We start from the raw sequence: 12,643 nt of genomic DNA on the forward strand, positions 1-12,643 counted from the left end.
TCACGCAAGCCTTTGGGCGGCTCCCAGTGCTAGGTCCCTCAAACCCTCACTAGGCTCCATGATATGGTGCAGATCAACAGTGTCACCGGGTATTTCTTTTCATAACCAGGGGATGTGCTTAAACTGACAGACTCAACACGCCTTCTCTTCTCGCTTCCTTTTGAAAAAACAATTTGCTAGCATTCGCGCCAATAATTTTAAATTCTATTAAGGACACGGAGGCCAGGATTATGCTTTCTCTTTCTTTTACTGTAATCACAGCAGCCAATGAAAAACATTCAATTAGTAGCAAAACTACATTGACCATGATGCTTTGCATCAGTCACGCCCTCTTAGCCCCCACTAAGAGCCATCAACACAGTCCCAGCATCCTCTTTCTTCGCTTGAACTGTGAAAATCCACTGTAAGTCAACAAAAGTGATCCAATAACATCCTCCAACATGGAAGTTTAACAGGAAACCAAGGTCTATATAGAGACTTCAACGTGAAAAATCTTCTTATTCAGATTTCTTATCTGCTCCTAGAAGAAAAACATGAACAACCTGTAATCTCTGTTTATTGTTAAAATTTCCAACATTACATCATAAACGGGTGGGTAAGCATGTACAATGATATTGTAACATAGCCAGGTAAGATAATCCTCACCTCGTGTCCTTAATAGAATTGAACATTATTGGCGTGAATGCTGGCAATTTTTTTATTCCAGTACAGGACTGAGGCTTCGGATTATGCTAGTTTAACGCTTATCAAAAACAACAGATGCAATATCTCCCACTAGCTTCTAATAAAATTGCTTAAAAGTTGATTCAGATGACCAATCAGCACAACGCATAATTTCCTTTATGTTAGAATCCAACATATAAGATTTAGATATCATGGCACCTCACACAGAATGTGCACCAAACATTTGAGAGTCAATGCCTGCTTCTTTCATACCATATCAAAGCCATCTGGCTATCATAGCAGCCGACACAGGCTTAAAGGGTTTTTGCAAAGCAATTGAAAGTTGAGGAGGAACCCTCTGGTCTCAGAGAACGGGTACATTCTTCATAGGTTTTTAAACATTGCACAACACATAATTTGTCATTGCTAGGAAAAGCATTACAGTCAATATGTCTTGATAGAGTCTTTGTACGTCCTGTGATAGTAAAGGAAACTCCTTCCGGAGTAAATACTCTACCTGTGATGTCCAGAGCTTGCATATCTGATGAACGCCTACAAGCTGGCAAACATAAAAGCATAGCCAATTTGGCAAATAATTGCTTCCTAGTTAGAAGATTGTTCGCTGGCCAATTATTAAAGAGGGAAATGACCAAGGAAACATCCCATAAACCCGAATACTTCGGTTTAGGAAGATTAGCCATTCATATGCCCTTAAGAAGTTAACATATCATTGGGTGCATACCGACCGGTGTCCTGTCTACCTGGCAATGGCCTGCAGAAATGGCCGATCTGAAGTTGTTCACCAAACGATAAGCCAATCTTTCGGCTGCCTTACCCGAAAGGAAGTTTACAATATGGGGTAAGTCTGCCCCCACGTGATCCAGGTGCCGTTCCAGGCACCAACCCACCCAGCCTTTCCAGGTTGAAGAGTATTGTTTCCTAGTTGAAGGAGCCCAAGCCTGTTTGAAGAAAGCGGTTGCTGGGTCCGAAAATCCCTGCATTTCCCACTGTTGCTGGAAAGCCGCCATGCCATCAGCGACAGTCGCCCCGATAAGATCAACGGATGTTGTTCCTTGTGAGGGCCCAGGAGTAGAGACTCCGACCCCAGAAGCATCCTGGGGAGATTGCAGCTAATCTCCAGCAACACTGGGAACCAGGGCTGGGAACCAGAGCTGCGATCTCCACAGGAGGGTTGCTAGAAACACTTCTGCTTGTTCTTTGAAAATGTGTGATGTCACCCTAAGAATCAGAAGGAAAGGTGGAAACGCATAATTCAATGCTACCGACCAATCCTTGAGGAAGGCATCTGTCGCCTTCGCTGCTGGGTCTGGCCTCCAGCTGAAGAAACTGGGAAGTTGCCGGTTCAGCCTGGAAGCAAACAGGTCTTTCTGGCAAGGACCCCAAAGTTCCTGCAACCACTGGAATATGTTTGGTAGTAATTTTTCAAATCGCTGTAATCCCTGAGGTGTCTGGAATTCCAGTCCGCTATCAGGTTGAACTGGCCCGGGATGTACTCCGCTATTTCCATGATCTGACGATTCAGGCAATAGTGCCAAAAGTCCTTGGCAATCTCTACTAGTAGAGACAATCTTGTGCCTCCCAACTTGTTCATGTACCTCACCGCTGAAATGTTGTCCATCTGGAGAAGGATACAACATGAGGTCTACTTAGGAGATAAGTCCGAATCGCAAAGTAACCCGCTAGGAGTTCCAGACAATTGATATGTAGAGATAGTTCTTGGGGAGACCACCTTCCGCCTGTGGAAATATCTCCGCAGAGCGCTCCCCAGCCGCAACGGCTGGCGTCTGATTCGATGGTAACCTCGGGCTGTGAGCCGAATATCGCTCTGCCGTTCGACGCTTCCACGTGGCCCAGCCACCACTTCATCTCATCTCTCACTTCTTGTGACAACGGGACCAGATCTGTGTAAGACAGACCTTTCTGTAGATGCTGGATTTTTAGCCTCTGCAGGGCTCTGTAATGCAGCGGTCCCGGGAAAATTGCTTCAATGGAGGATGCTAATAATACGCTTTGAACAAGCATAATCGGAGCCTCCGTCCTGCCATAGAATTAAAAACATTTGAGACAAGAATTTTCAATTCTATAAGGACAGGAGGCGAAGATTAGCCCACCCTTGCTCTAGATCTGCATTTCTACTGTTGCTTGCCTTTTGCTTTATCTGCAGTTGTACATTACTGTTTCATGATGCTCTTTGCAGTATTTGTTCCCACCCTATTTTGAGTCTTTTATATGCCTTACTCCATTGTGGGTTTAGTGTATTACGGCTCTGCTTTGTTTTTTCAGGTTCTGATCCTAAATGAAGTTTCCCGCTGCGTGTTCTCTGTTCCTGAGGACTGTGTTTTTCCCCCGGAACATTTTCAGCTGCTGTTTCTTCGCTTCTGCCTTCCTGTGGTCTGTTCAGCGTGATGTCCTTCTGGATCCTTTTGTTCATTTGGAACTTTGAATTTTATGTTGAACTGTTTTATGGACAAAGAAAGAGGAAGAGTTGCCCTCTATGGAAGTAAGAGTTATCATCAGAATGAGAGACAGGGGACGTGCGTCCAGACTAAAGAAGATTTGGAAGGCGGCACTGAAGAAAGGGACTTGGCCAACTTCGCAAAATCCGAATGATGCAGATTTTTGGGAGATTTTTTGATACGCCCCGAAGACTGAGGTACCCAGCCCTGCTGCGTGGCATATTCGGACAGATGGCGCTTCAAAGGGGCGATGGCCTGAAACAAAGCCTGGCCCATCAAGTCGTCCACAGAGCCAGAGGGCTCCTCTTCATTATAATAATATCCTTCCTCGTCATAGTAATCTCCCATAATGACAACTGTGAGTTGTAAATATGCCCACTGGAGGAGGAATGCAATATCAATAGCCAAAGGCCAATTCAGGGGGAGTGGAACCCCAAAGCAAGCCAAACAAAAAATGCAGGACAAACCTGACTGACAAGGCACAATTTGAGAGTGGAGGGAGGGCTTGCCTGAAGCAAAAACCACTCTAGGCAGAGCCTATGCGCTATTTTACAACCCCCCTATTCAATACAGAAGGGCGTAGGAGGAGGCTAAAAACGCTGACAGGCTGTGGGCAGAGACTGCGAAGAGCACAGCTATTCAGGAATGCTCCGTGACGAACACGGAGCCAAACGTCAACAAAGGCTGTCGCGCATGCGCGCAAACAGCCACCTGCCTTGCCAGAGGGACGCGCGAGCTTCACGCACAGTCCCCCACCTCCAGAACTCCCGCTCCACAAATAAAGAAGACAGGCGCTGCCACAGCGCGCCTGACAACCGGGGGAGGTGACTCACGCTCCCAGCACCAAAGACAATGCCAAACCAGAGTACATACAAGAACCGGCAAAACGCGACGGGCCGGAGCCCCAAACAAAACACAAGCACAGCAGGTGAGCCGGTAACGCGGCACAAAGCAGGCGCAAGCGCATAAATGTAACAAAGTATGCAAAACACAATGCAAAGAGTAATAAGGTATCAAATGCACTTAACTGGCTGCAAAGCAGCAAAGAAAGAGGAAGTGTTGCCCTCTATGGTTCCTTTTATAGTACATATACTCTATGGGTGCCCAGGGATCCATGGGAAATGTAGTGTTCATTTTCTTTACTGTGTTCTGATTGGCTGCTGTATTTTTTGCAGTAAAGAAATGAGAAAAGCATAATCTTCGCCTCCTGTCCCTAATAGAATTGAAAATTCTTGTCACGAATGTTAGCAAATTTTTAAATTGTGCATGATTTATAAGGCAAACATGTCACGAACTGGTGGAACACACGTAAAGACGGAGTTCCTTCACCTACCGTACAACATGAAAACTAAAGAGGGGGTCATGCTTTGCTTTCAACGGCCGTGAAATGCAATAAATAAAAAAAGCGAGTGTGACGGAGTTGTGCGCACGCGCGCGACTGGAAAAGTGCTATGCACTGTGCACATCGTGTGCGCGTTCTAGGAAGCTGGTCGCCAGCCTGATCGCACTTTTGAAAGCACTACTAAATTTCTCGCAGGAGCAGCGCATGCGCGCCGACTCTAGCGAGACCTAAAAATGATTTGCAAAGCTTAAAATATGAGACTTATTGGTTTTACATATGCTTGATTTAATTACCCGTGGCAACAGCAACATATTATTGAGCTGAAACAAATAACCAATTTAATGAAATTCTGGAATTGTAGCATGTTCCAGGAAAAGTATTCCCCACCTATGGCTGATGTCTACACATAGGGCAGGAGTGCCTACGTCAGTGCTTAAGCCGGAAACCATACCAGATTTTAGAATGGCCACGTTCTGTGTAAATAATTATTAGATTGTTAGTTTGATTAACTGTACATTTAACTACATGTATCGGATGTGGGTAATCTGTATCTCTAGGATGTATATGTAAGCCCTGTGGACCATGGATGGATAGTCCGGCTATAGGTTTTCTGTTTTTGAGGAGCTCAGAGTCATTCTAATACTATGCTTCCAAAGAGACCGTAATTTCTAACCGTGTCATAAAACATGCATTACCATATGGTCATATGGAACACCTGCAGATCATTGGCTTCCAAAATAAAACTGAAATTCATTTTATGTTTAAATCTTTTTATTGTTACTAATGCAAGTAACACACATTAGTTATTCAACATACTCACACCTGCTTTCAATATATCTGAATTCTTTGAGCATCATTTCCTTGTGCTATCATTCTACTACCCGTCATTCATTTTAAAAGGCCATGAATAATGTGTGAGGGAGCTGCTGACAGAGGCAGTGCTAAGATTCACTACTTTCATAAGCATAACAACCAGCATGAAAGCCCTTTCTCCATTATGTAAGCTGCTGATGCAGCAAGGACAAAGCAGGTTTAAATTGGCAATCTGTATTCATGTTTTTCGATCTCAAGAGTCCAGATGGGAACCAGGAAAAAAAAATGTTTACACTTCCACTGTATGCCTGCTCATAAATTCAAAGCTAAGAATGTCTCGTCAGGATGCAAATTTGCTCCCTGTAGTGAATGTACCATTAAGAGATTGTCGTCAATCTGCATTTATTGTAAGGCTCTGCTCCTGTCCCAGATTTTTCTCAAATTCAGATGCTGTTTCAGCTGCGGACTTATTACTACCTGCTGTCATTTAAAAGGGAACACGATTAGGGTATTTCCAGCAAGGACATGATGCTGCAGATTGTCGAACGTGTACTTTATTGCATATTTGCACATGACTTACGGTACTTTGTTGCATGTATGCACGTGACTTACGTGATTATTGACATATCTCCTTAAATGATGTTGACAAAGAATATAATTACATGCCCTGACTTAACGCCACATCTCCTTCCAGCTGCTAGTCTTCAGTGCATATCCTCGAATTCTACTTTATAGCGCCTAAACATTTTTTAACACTTTAAAAGAGTTGAGGAAACTTTACAGGGCAGAGCCGACCTCCGTTTTTTCCAATAATGGACAGTACTTTGGTGCCCTAGAGTTCATGAATACCAGAGTAAATATATAGTGCATTTAACACAGTAGTTAGTGCCTCGACTCTGTCCCATGTTGAACAGACAGATAGCCACCAGCAATTAATGCAATACATAATTGTAAGAAGCACTGTCCACACCATGTCTTCTGGGTAAAGCATTCTTTTTATTTTTCTAAACATGTCTATTTTAAATCAGTAATAGGATTTTTCAAAACACTACGTGCTGTGTTGCGCCTCTGGGGCTTTTCAACCACTCCTGTATGGGTGAAGACTATAGAGGCACACCTGTGCCTCAGTGGCAAAGCCAACGTCGCAGCACAGTGCCAGTTCATTGTGTTCTCACAAGATGGATGGCCTTCCACCTACGTCATGTGCTGAGATTATTGTTCGAAAGAATGGCTGGCTCGTGTGTATAGGTACAGAACCTGCCTAGTCTGCGTCAGCAGCGTGTAACGTCACTATCATGGACTACCAGGGCTTTAAGTGGGATGAACAAACTGGCGGGGGGCGTGCCAATGTAATTAAGGTCGTAGCTTAAAAACACGTGAACTAAAAATCTGTGTTTAGCACAGTGTGCTGCCCTACTTGTATTTTGCTGTTCCTGTCATTGCGTCCAGATGTAGGATACAACAAGTCACATCATACCTACAAGTCAGGACTATTGGCTTTGTCAATGGTTGCTAGATGCATAAGATAAATAAGCATAAACTATGGCTTGTATACAATATTGAAAACCCTTCCACTTAAAGACCTGGTAGTGACACCACAACAATGTTTCTGCTCCTGAGATTAAAAAAGAGAATGGAAATCCATTTAGAAAATGACTCTTTTAAAGGATTTCCCTTCCCCCCTACAATGCTCACCACGTGCACATCGATGTGCATGCTGTCACTGCAGTCCGGGAAAAAAAAAACGGACCGCATGTGCCAGGGCACAAAACAGAGCCCGATAGAGGCCCGATTCGAGGAAAAAATTGCCAGTGCTCAGACCCGGTGAGATCCAGCCCACTTAAAGGCCTACGCACTACAATAGATGCAGTGACTGACTAGGAACTCCTAGACCTCAGTATCAAAGCTTGACTGACCCCTTCTCTTCAGGTAATTTCAGGCACAGTTTCAGTCCTGGGATTCGATATCATAGTCTAATGCGTTGTGGGTGTTGTAGTGTTGTATTGATTTGACTAAACTAACTAGGCTAACAGCACAAGTTACTTACCTTCGGTAACGATATATCTGCAAGAAACGTTAGTTAGATTCCTTACCTTAGAATATCCCCAGGCGTCAGACTGGATCTGTAAAGTTTTCGTCAGCAGTACCCCTGCGCGTCGGTAGGCGTCGCCTGCGGCTCCGCATCCATCGTCGTGATCGCTGGGATGACGTCGATGTACTTAAACGCCGCCCTCGTGCGCGGACGTCAGTTCTGGACATAGGTTTCCGCGCCAGGAACGCAGAGCCGTGCAAGAAACCGACACTGGTGCCATGAAACTAGGGCCCTCAAAGAGAGATACCTTAACCCTAGATATCGGTTCGCAGACGGGGAGGATGGGTGGGGCGGTAAGGAATCTAACTAAAGTTTCTTACAGATATATTGTTACCGAAGGTAAGTAACTTGTGCATCTGAAAGAAACACGTTAGATTCCTTACCTTAGAATAGATACCCCAGCAATACCAACACCGGTGGTGGGTCTGCGAACCAAGATCACACCAGGAAGTCCTGGAGAACGGAACGGCCAAAAAAGCCATCTCTCCGGACTTGGCTGTCCAGGCAGTAGTGCTTGGACAACATGTGTAGCGAGGCCCACGTAGCTGCTGGACAAATGTCCTGCAAAGGGACTCCCAGACCCAGGGCAGTAGTAGCCGCCGTTTCCAGAATGGAATGGGCACGCAGCCCCACAGGAGGATCCTTTTTAGCCAAGGAATAACAGACCTTGATGCACAAAACGGCCCACCGAGAGATGGTCCGCTTGTGCACCGCCTGTCCCTTCTTAGCGCCCACGTAGCCAACAAAGAGTTGGTCGTCCACCCGGAACGGTTGTGTGCGGTTGAGGTAAAAGGAGAGCGCAAGTTTTGGGTCCAGACGGTGGAGCCTCTCTTCCTCTTTCGAGGGATGCGGAGGGGGAAAGAAGGTGGGCAAGGTAATGGACTGGCCGATGTGAAAGGCAGTGACAACCTTAGGCAGAAAAGAAGGATGAGTCCTCAGAAACACCTAGTCCGGATGGACTGATAGGAAAGGAGGCTTAGAGGGAAGAGCCTGGAGCTCACTCACTCTTCTGGCAGAGGTGATGGCAACCAGAAAAGCAGTTTTAAGAGTAAGAAGAAGGAAAGAGCAATTATGAAGTGGCTCAAAGGGAGCGGACATCAATTAAGTAAGAACCAGGTTCAAGTCTCAATGAGGCATCACGAAAGGAACAAGAGGTAACATGTGCGTGATGCCTTTCAAGAACCTATTGACAAGGAAGCCTCAAGAAGGCTGAAATGGCCGAAAGATAGCCTTTGATAGTGCCCAGAGCACAGCCCTGCTGGGCATGAGAAAGAAGAAAGAAGAGAGCCTCTGAAAGAGGGGCAGAGAGTGGATCCACAGCCTTTGCTGTGCACCATGCCACAAATTTGTTTCACCTACAGGCATATACCGTTTTTGTGGAGGGACGCCTGGCTGCCAGAATGACATCACAGACTTCAGGAGGCAAGACAAATGGCCTCAACTGTCACCGCACAATCTCCACGCATGGAGGTGGAGACTGGACAGGTTCGGGTGGAGAACCGTCCCCTGCTGCTGCGACAGAAGGTCTTCCTGAAGAGGCAGACAAATCGAGGGATCGACTGACATACTGAGTAGATCAGGATACCAGTATCTTCATGCCCAGTCCGGAGCCACAAGGATGACTTGAGCCCAGTCGCGCCTGGTCTTCTTCAGCACTCTGGGCAGAAGAGGTATAGGCGGAAAGGCGTACAACAGACCGCAACTCCACTCGTGATGAAAAGTGTCACAGAGCGAGTGCCGCCTTGGAAATTCCAGCGCGCAGAACTGATGACATTGCGCGTTCTCTTCGGTGGCAAATAGATCTAACCAAGGCTCTCCCCACTGCAGAAAGAGACCTTGCACCACGTCTGAGTTCAGACGCCATTCGTGATCCATCATGCACCGGTGGCTGAGTTTGTCCGCACTGGCGTTCAAAGAACCTGCCAGGTGTTGAACCACCAGGGTAATGCCCTGGTGTTCCAGCCATGTCCAGAGGCGCAGAGCCTCCTGACAAAGGGTCCACGACCCCACCCCGCCCTGTTTGTTGCAGTACCACATGGCGGTGGTGTTGTCCATGAACACCAGTACTACACTTCCCTGGACAGAGGGAAGGAATGCCTTCAGTGCAAGCCGGATCGCCGCAGCTCTAGAAGGTTGATATGGAGCCGGGACTCCGCCGGAGACCAGAGGCCTCTGATCTCCACCTCTCCCATGTGCCCCCACCCCCCATCCCAGGAGGGACGCATCCGTCACCACTGTGTGCTCCGGTTGAGGAAGGGAGAGGGATCTGCCACTGACCCAATTGCGGTCCGTGAGCCACCACTGCAGCTGAGTCGCAGTGTCCTCTGAGATCAGGACGTGGTCGGACAGCTTGCCCTGATGCTGTGCCCACTGGAACTTCAGGTCCCACTACAGAGCCCGCATCTGCCACCTGACGTAACGTACCAGCAGGATGCAGGAGGTCATCAGGCCCAGGAGCCGCAGCGTCAACCTGACCGAAACTCGGGATAAAGGCTGAAAGATTAGAATCAGAGCCTGAATATCCCAAACCCGCTGCTCGGGAGGATGAACCCGAAACTGTGCAGAGTCCAGAACCGCTCCGATGAAGAAGAGCTTCTGAGAGAGACTCAAGTGTGACTTCGGCACGTTGATGGAGAACCCCAATGAGTGCAGGAGATTGGCTGTAGTCTGTAGGTGGGAGACGGCTGTCTGAGGCGAACCCGCCTTCAAAAACCAGTCATCGAGATAGGGGAAGACTGGAACCCCTAATCTGCGCAGATGATCTGCGACCACTGCCATCACTTTTGTGAACACCCAAGGGGCACTGGTGAGGCTGAAGGGGAGCACGGTAAACTGAAAGCGCTCGTGGCTTTGAGGCGGATGGTGCGGGAGTGGATGTGGACTGACCCAGCCTCTGTCCCCCTGCACCGCCACGGCTGTTACCACGTCCGCGACTGCGTTGAGGTTGGTTCTGTGGCCTGTGGATGGAAGAATGTGTGGGGGCGCCCCTTCCTTGGCCACGAAAGGGACGAAAAGCAGAAGTCTGCTGGCGCTGGCCTGACAGGCCCAAGGACTTGGCCGTAGCCCTGGAGTCCTTGAAACGCTCAAGCGCACTGTCTACTTTGTCACCAAAAAGGCGACGGCCATCGAAGGGCATGTCCATGAGCGTGTTCTGGACATCCCATGAAAAATTGGCGGACCAAGGCCAGGCGTGGCAACGGATTGCTGCCGTGGAAATTGCTCTGCCTAGCGAGTCTGTGGTATCAAGTCCACATCTGATGAAATACTTCTGCATCCCGCCCCTCATCAAGAGCCTGGGTGAGCCGTGTACGGGCCTCCTACGGACAAAGAGGCAGCACGTCGGCCACCGTATCCCTCAGAGAGTGGGTGTAACGGCCCAAAAGGCATGCAGTATTAATGGACCGCAACCCCAAGCTGACTGAGGAGAACTGTTTCTTCCCAAAGTGATCAAGCCTTTTGGATTCCCGATCCGGGGGAGCGGTTGGGAATGCAGTCTGGGACGTAGAGGCCTGGATCACCAGACTCTCGGGGTGGGGTGTACGGACAGAAAGCAAAGGTCGCCCTGAGCCGGGCGGTGGCGTTGGGCCACGTTCTGATCTACAGGGGGCACTGTGGAGGGCCTGGACCAAGTGCCCATCAGAACGTCCGTGATTGCCTCATTGAACAGCAGCATAGGTTCCGAAGAGCTTACTGGAGGTTGAAGCACCTTGGTGAGGAGATTAGTCCTCACAGCTGCAGCAAGGAGCTCAAGAGCCAAGGCCTTGGCTGCCTTGCGCAACACCACACTATATGGAGCACCCTCCTCCGTAGCCAAGGAGAGAGCAGAGATGAAACCAGTGTCAGGCGATGTGTCAAGACCACTGGCCTCCCACAGCTCATCTGCCCAGTCCTGACTTAACTGGCACTGTTGTGCCAGAGGGTCCTCAGACCCCTCCCAGTCCTCCCCTTCATCCGTGTCCTGATAAACAGGCATAAAGGACGAAGCCAGGTCGAAAGTGAAGTGCTAACCTATCGATGCCGGAGACAGCACCGAGCGGCGCCGTTCCGACATCGGACCCGGACCGGGGCTGAAACCAGGGACGGCGTCGTACGAGGAGAGTGCCGGGAGTGACAACATAGGGGTCGGCGCTAGCGGAGGAGTCGTGAGGTTGACTGGCATCGACCGGGATCCAGGCCTGGATCCCGGGGGGGGGTCCTGTGGTGCCGGGACCGAAGACGCCGGGATGAAGCCGACGGCACACTAGGACCACCAGTCGGACCTGCGGGGCTCAAAGGCAGAAAGAGAGTCCTCATGGCCACGAGGAAATCTCGAATCTCGCCTGGAGTCGCATTAAGCCCAGGGACCAGAGGGGTGCCACCCGAACCCTAGGCCGAGTTGCGCGACGAGTCAGAAGAGCGATGCCGCTTCTTCGACTTCTTTTTACCATGCCTCGACTTACCTGAATGCGAGGACTTTGAGCCCGACGAATGGTGATGACTGGACGAGCGGCCATGGCTGCGGCTATGCGTCCGGTCCCTCCACTTCATCCTCGACCGGGACCTTGAGCAGCGCTTAGCTGACTGCCGGAGCTCGTGAAGCTTACGGGACCGCTGCCGCCTGGCTTTCGAGGTCAAGGCCCGGTAGTCGGGGCACGACTTGTCGTCATGTCGGCCCCTAAACGGTAGAGACACCGGCGGTGGGGGTCGGTAACCGACATCAGCTGGTGACAGGCGTCGCACGGCTTGAACCCAGGCATCCCTACCTGCACCAGGAGGCGAAGTAGACTAAAAAAAGATAGTCAAAAGAGACCAAAAAGTTAGTCAAAAGTCACTAAGAGTACTAGCTCTTCCCGGATCTGCCCTTGCTGGCGCGAAAAAAAGAAGAACTGACGTCAGCGCGCGAGAGCGCCGTCTAAGTACTCAGACGATGTCATCCCGGCGATCACAACGCCGACGACGGACGTGGAGCCGCAGACAACACCTAGCGACGCGCAGGGGTACTGCTGATGAAATCTTTCCGGATTCAGTCTGATGCCTGGGGATATTCTAAGGTAAGGAATCTAACTAAGGTGTTTTTTGTTTCAGATCCTGAAATCAATGATCTGTAGGAGAAATTTTGAGGGCTGAATACAGTGTCCCTAATCACTTGCAGTGAAGTATCCTATTCGAAGCAGAGCTGTGTCTGCTCCACATTTGCCTGTCTGGAAACAGCGGCCTGGAGATTCGTGGGTTTGGAAGATGCAGGACTCTCGCATGACTGCAAACACAGACCATGTC

The 12,643-nt window shown here is 49.0% G+C and overlaps 1 long non-coding RNA gene across 1 annotated transcript in view; it reads right to left on the bottom strand.

Moving 5' to 3' along the window:
- Window positions 1-233: 233 nt before the first annotated feature.
- LOC147692747 (uncharacterized) overlaps window positions 234-12,643 on the bottom strand; it is a 179,839-nt gene continuing 167,429 nt past the window's right edge. The window contains exon 3 of the long non-coding RNA XR_015300069.1: window positions 234-520. This is a non-coding gene — a long non-coding RNA (uncharacterized LOC147692747). The remainder of the gene's footprint in view (window positions 521-12,643) is intronic.

The sequence above is a fragment of the Lissotriton vulgaris genome, chromosome 9, assembly GCF_964263255.1.
Source record: "Lissotriton vulgaris chromosome 9, aLisVul1.2, whole genome shotgun sequence".
NCBI classification, from domain to species: domain Eukaryota; kingdom Metazoa; phylum Chordata; class Amphibia; order Caudata; family Salamandridae; genus Lissotriton; species Lissotriton vulgaris.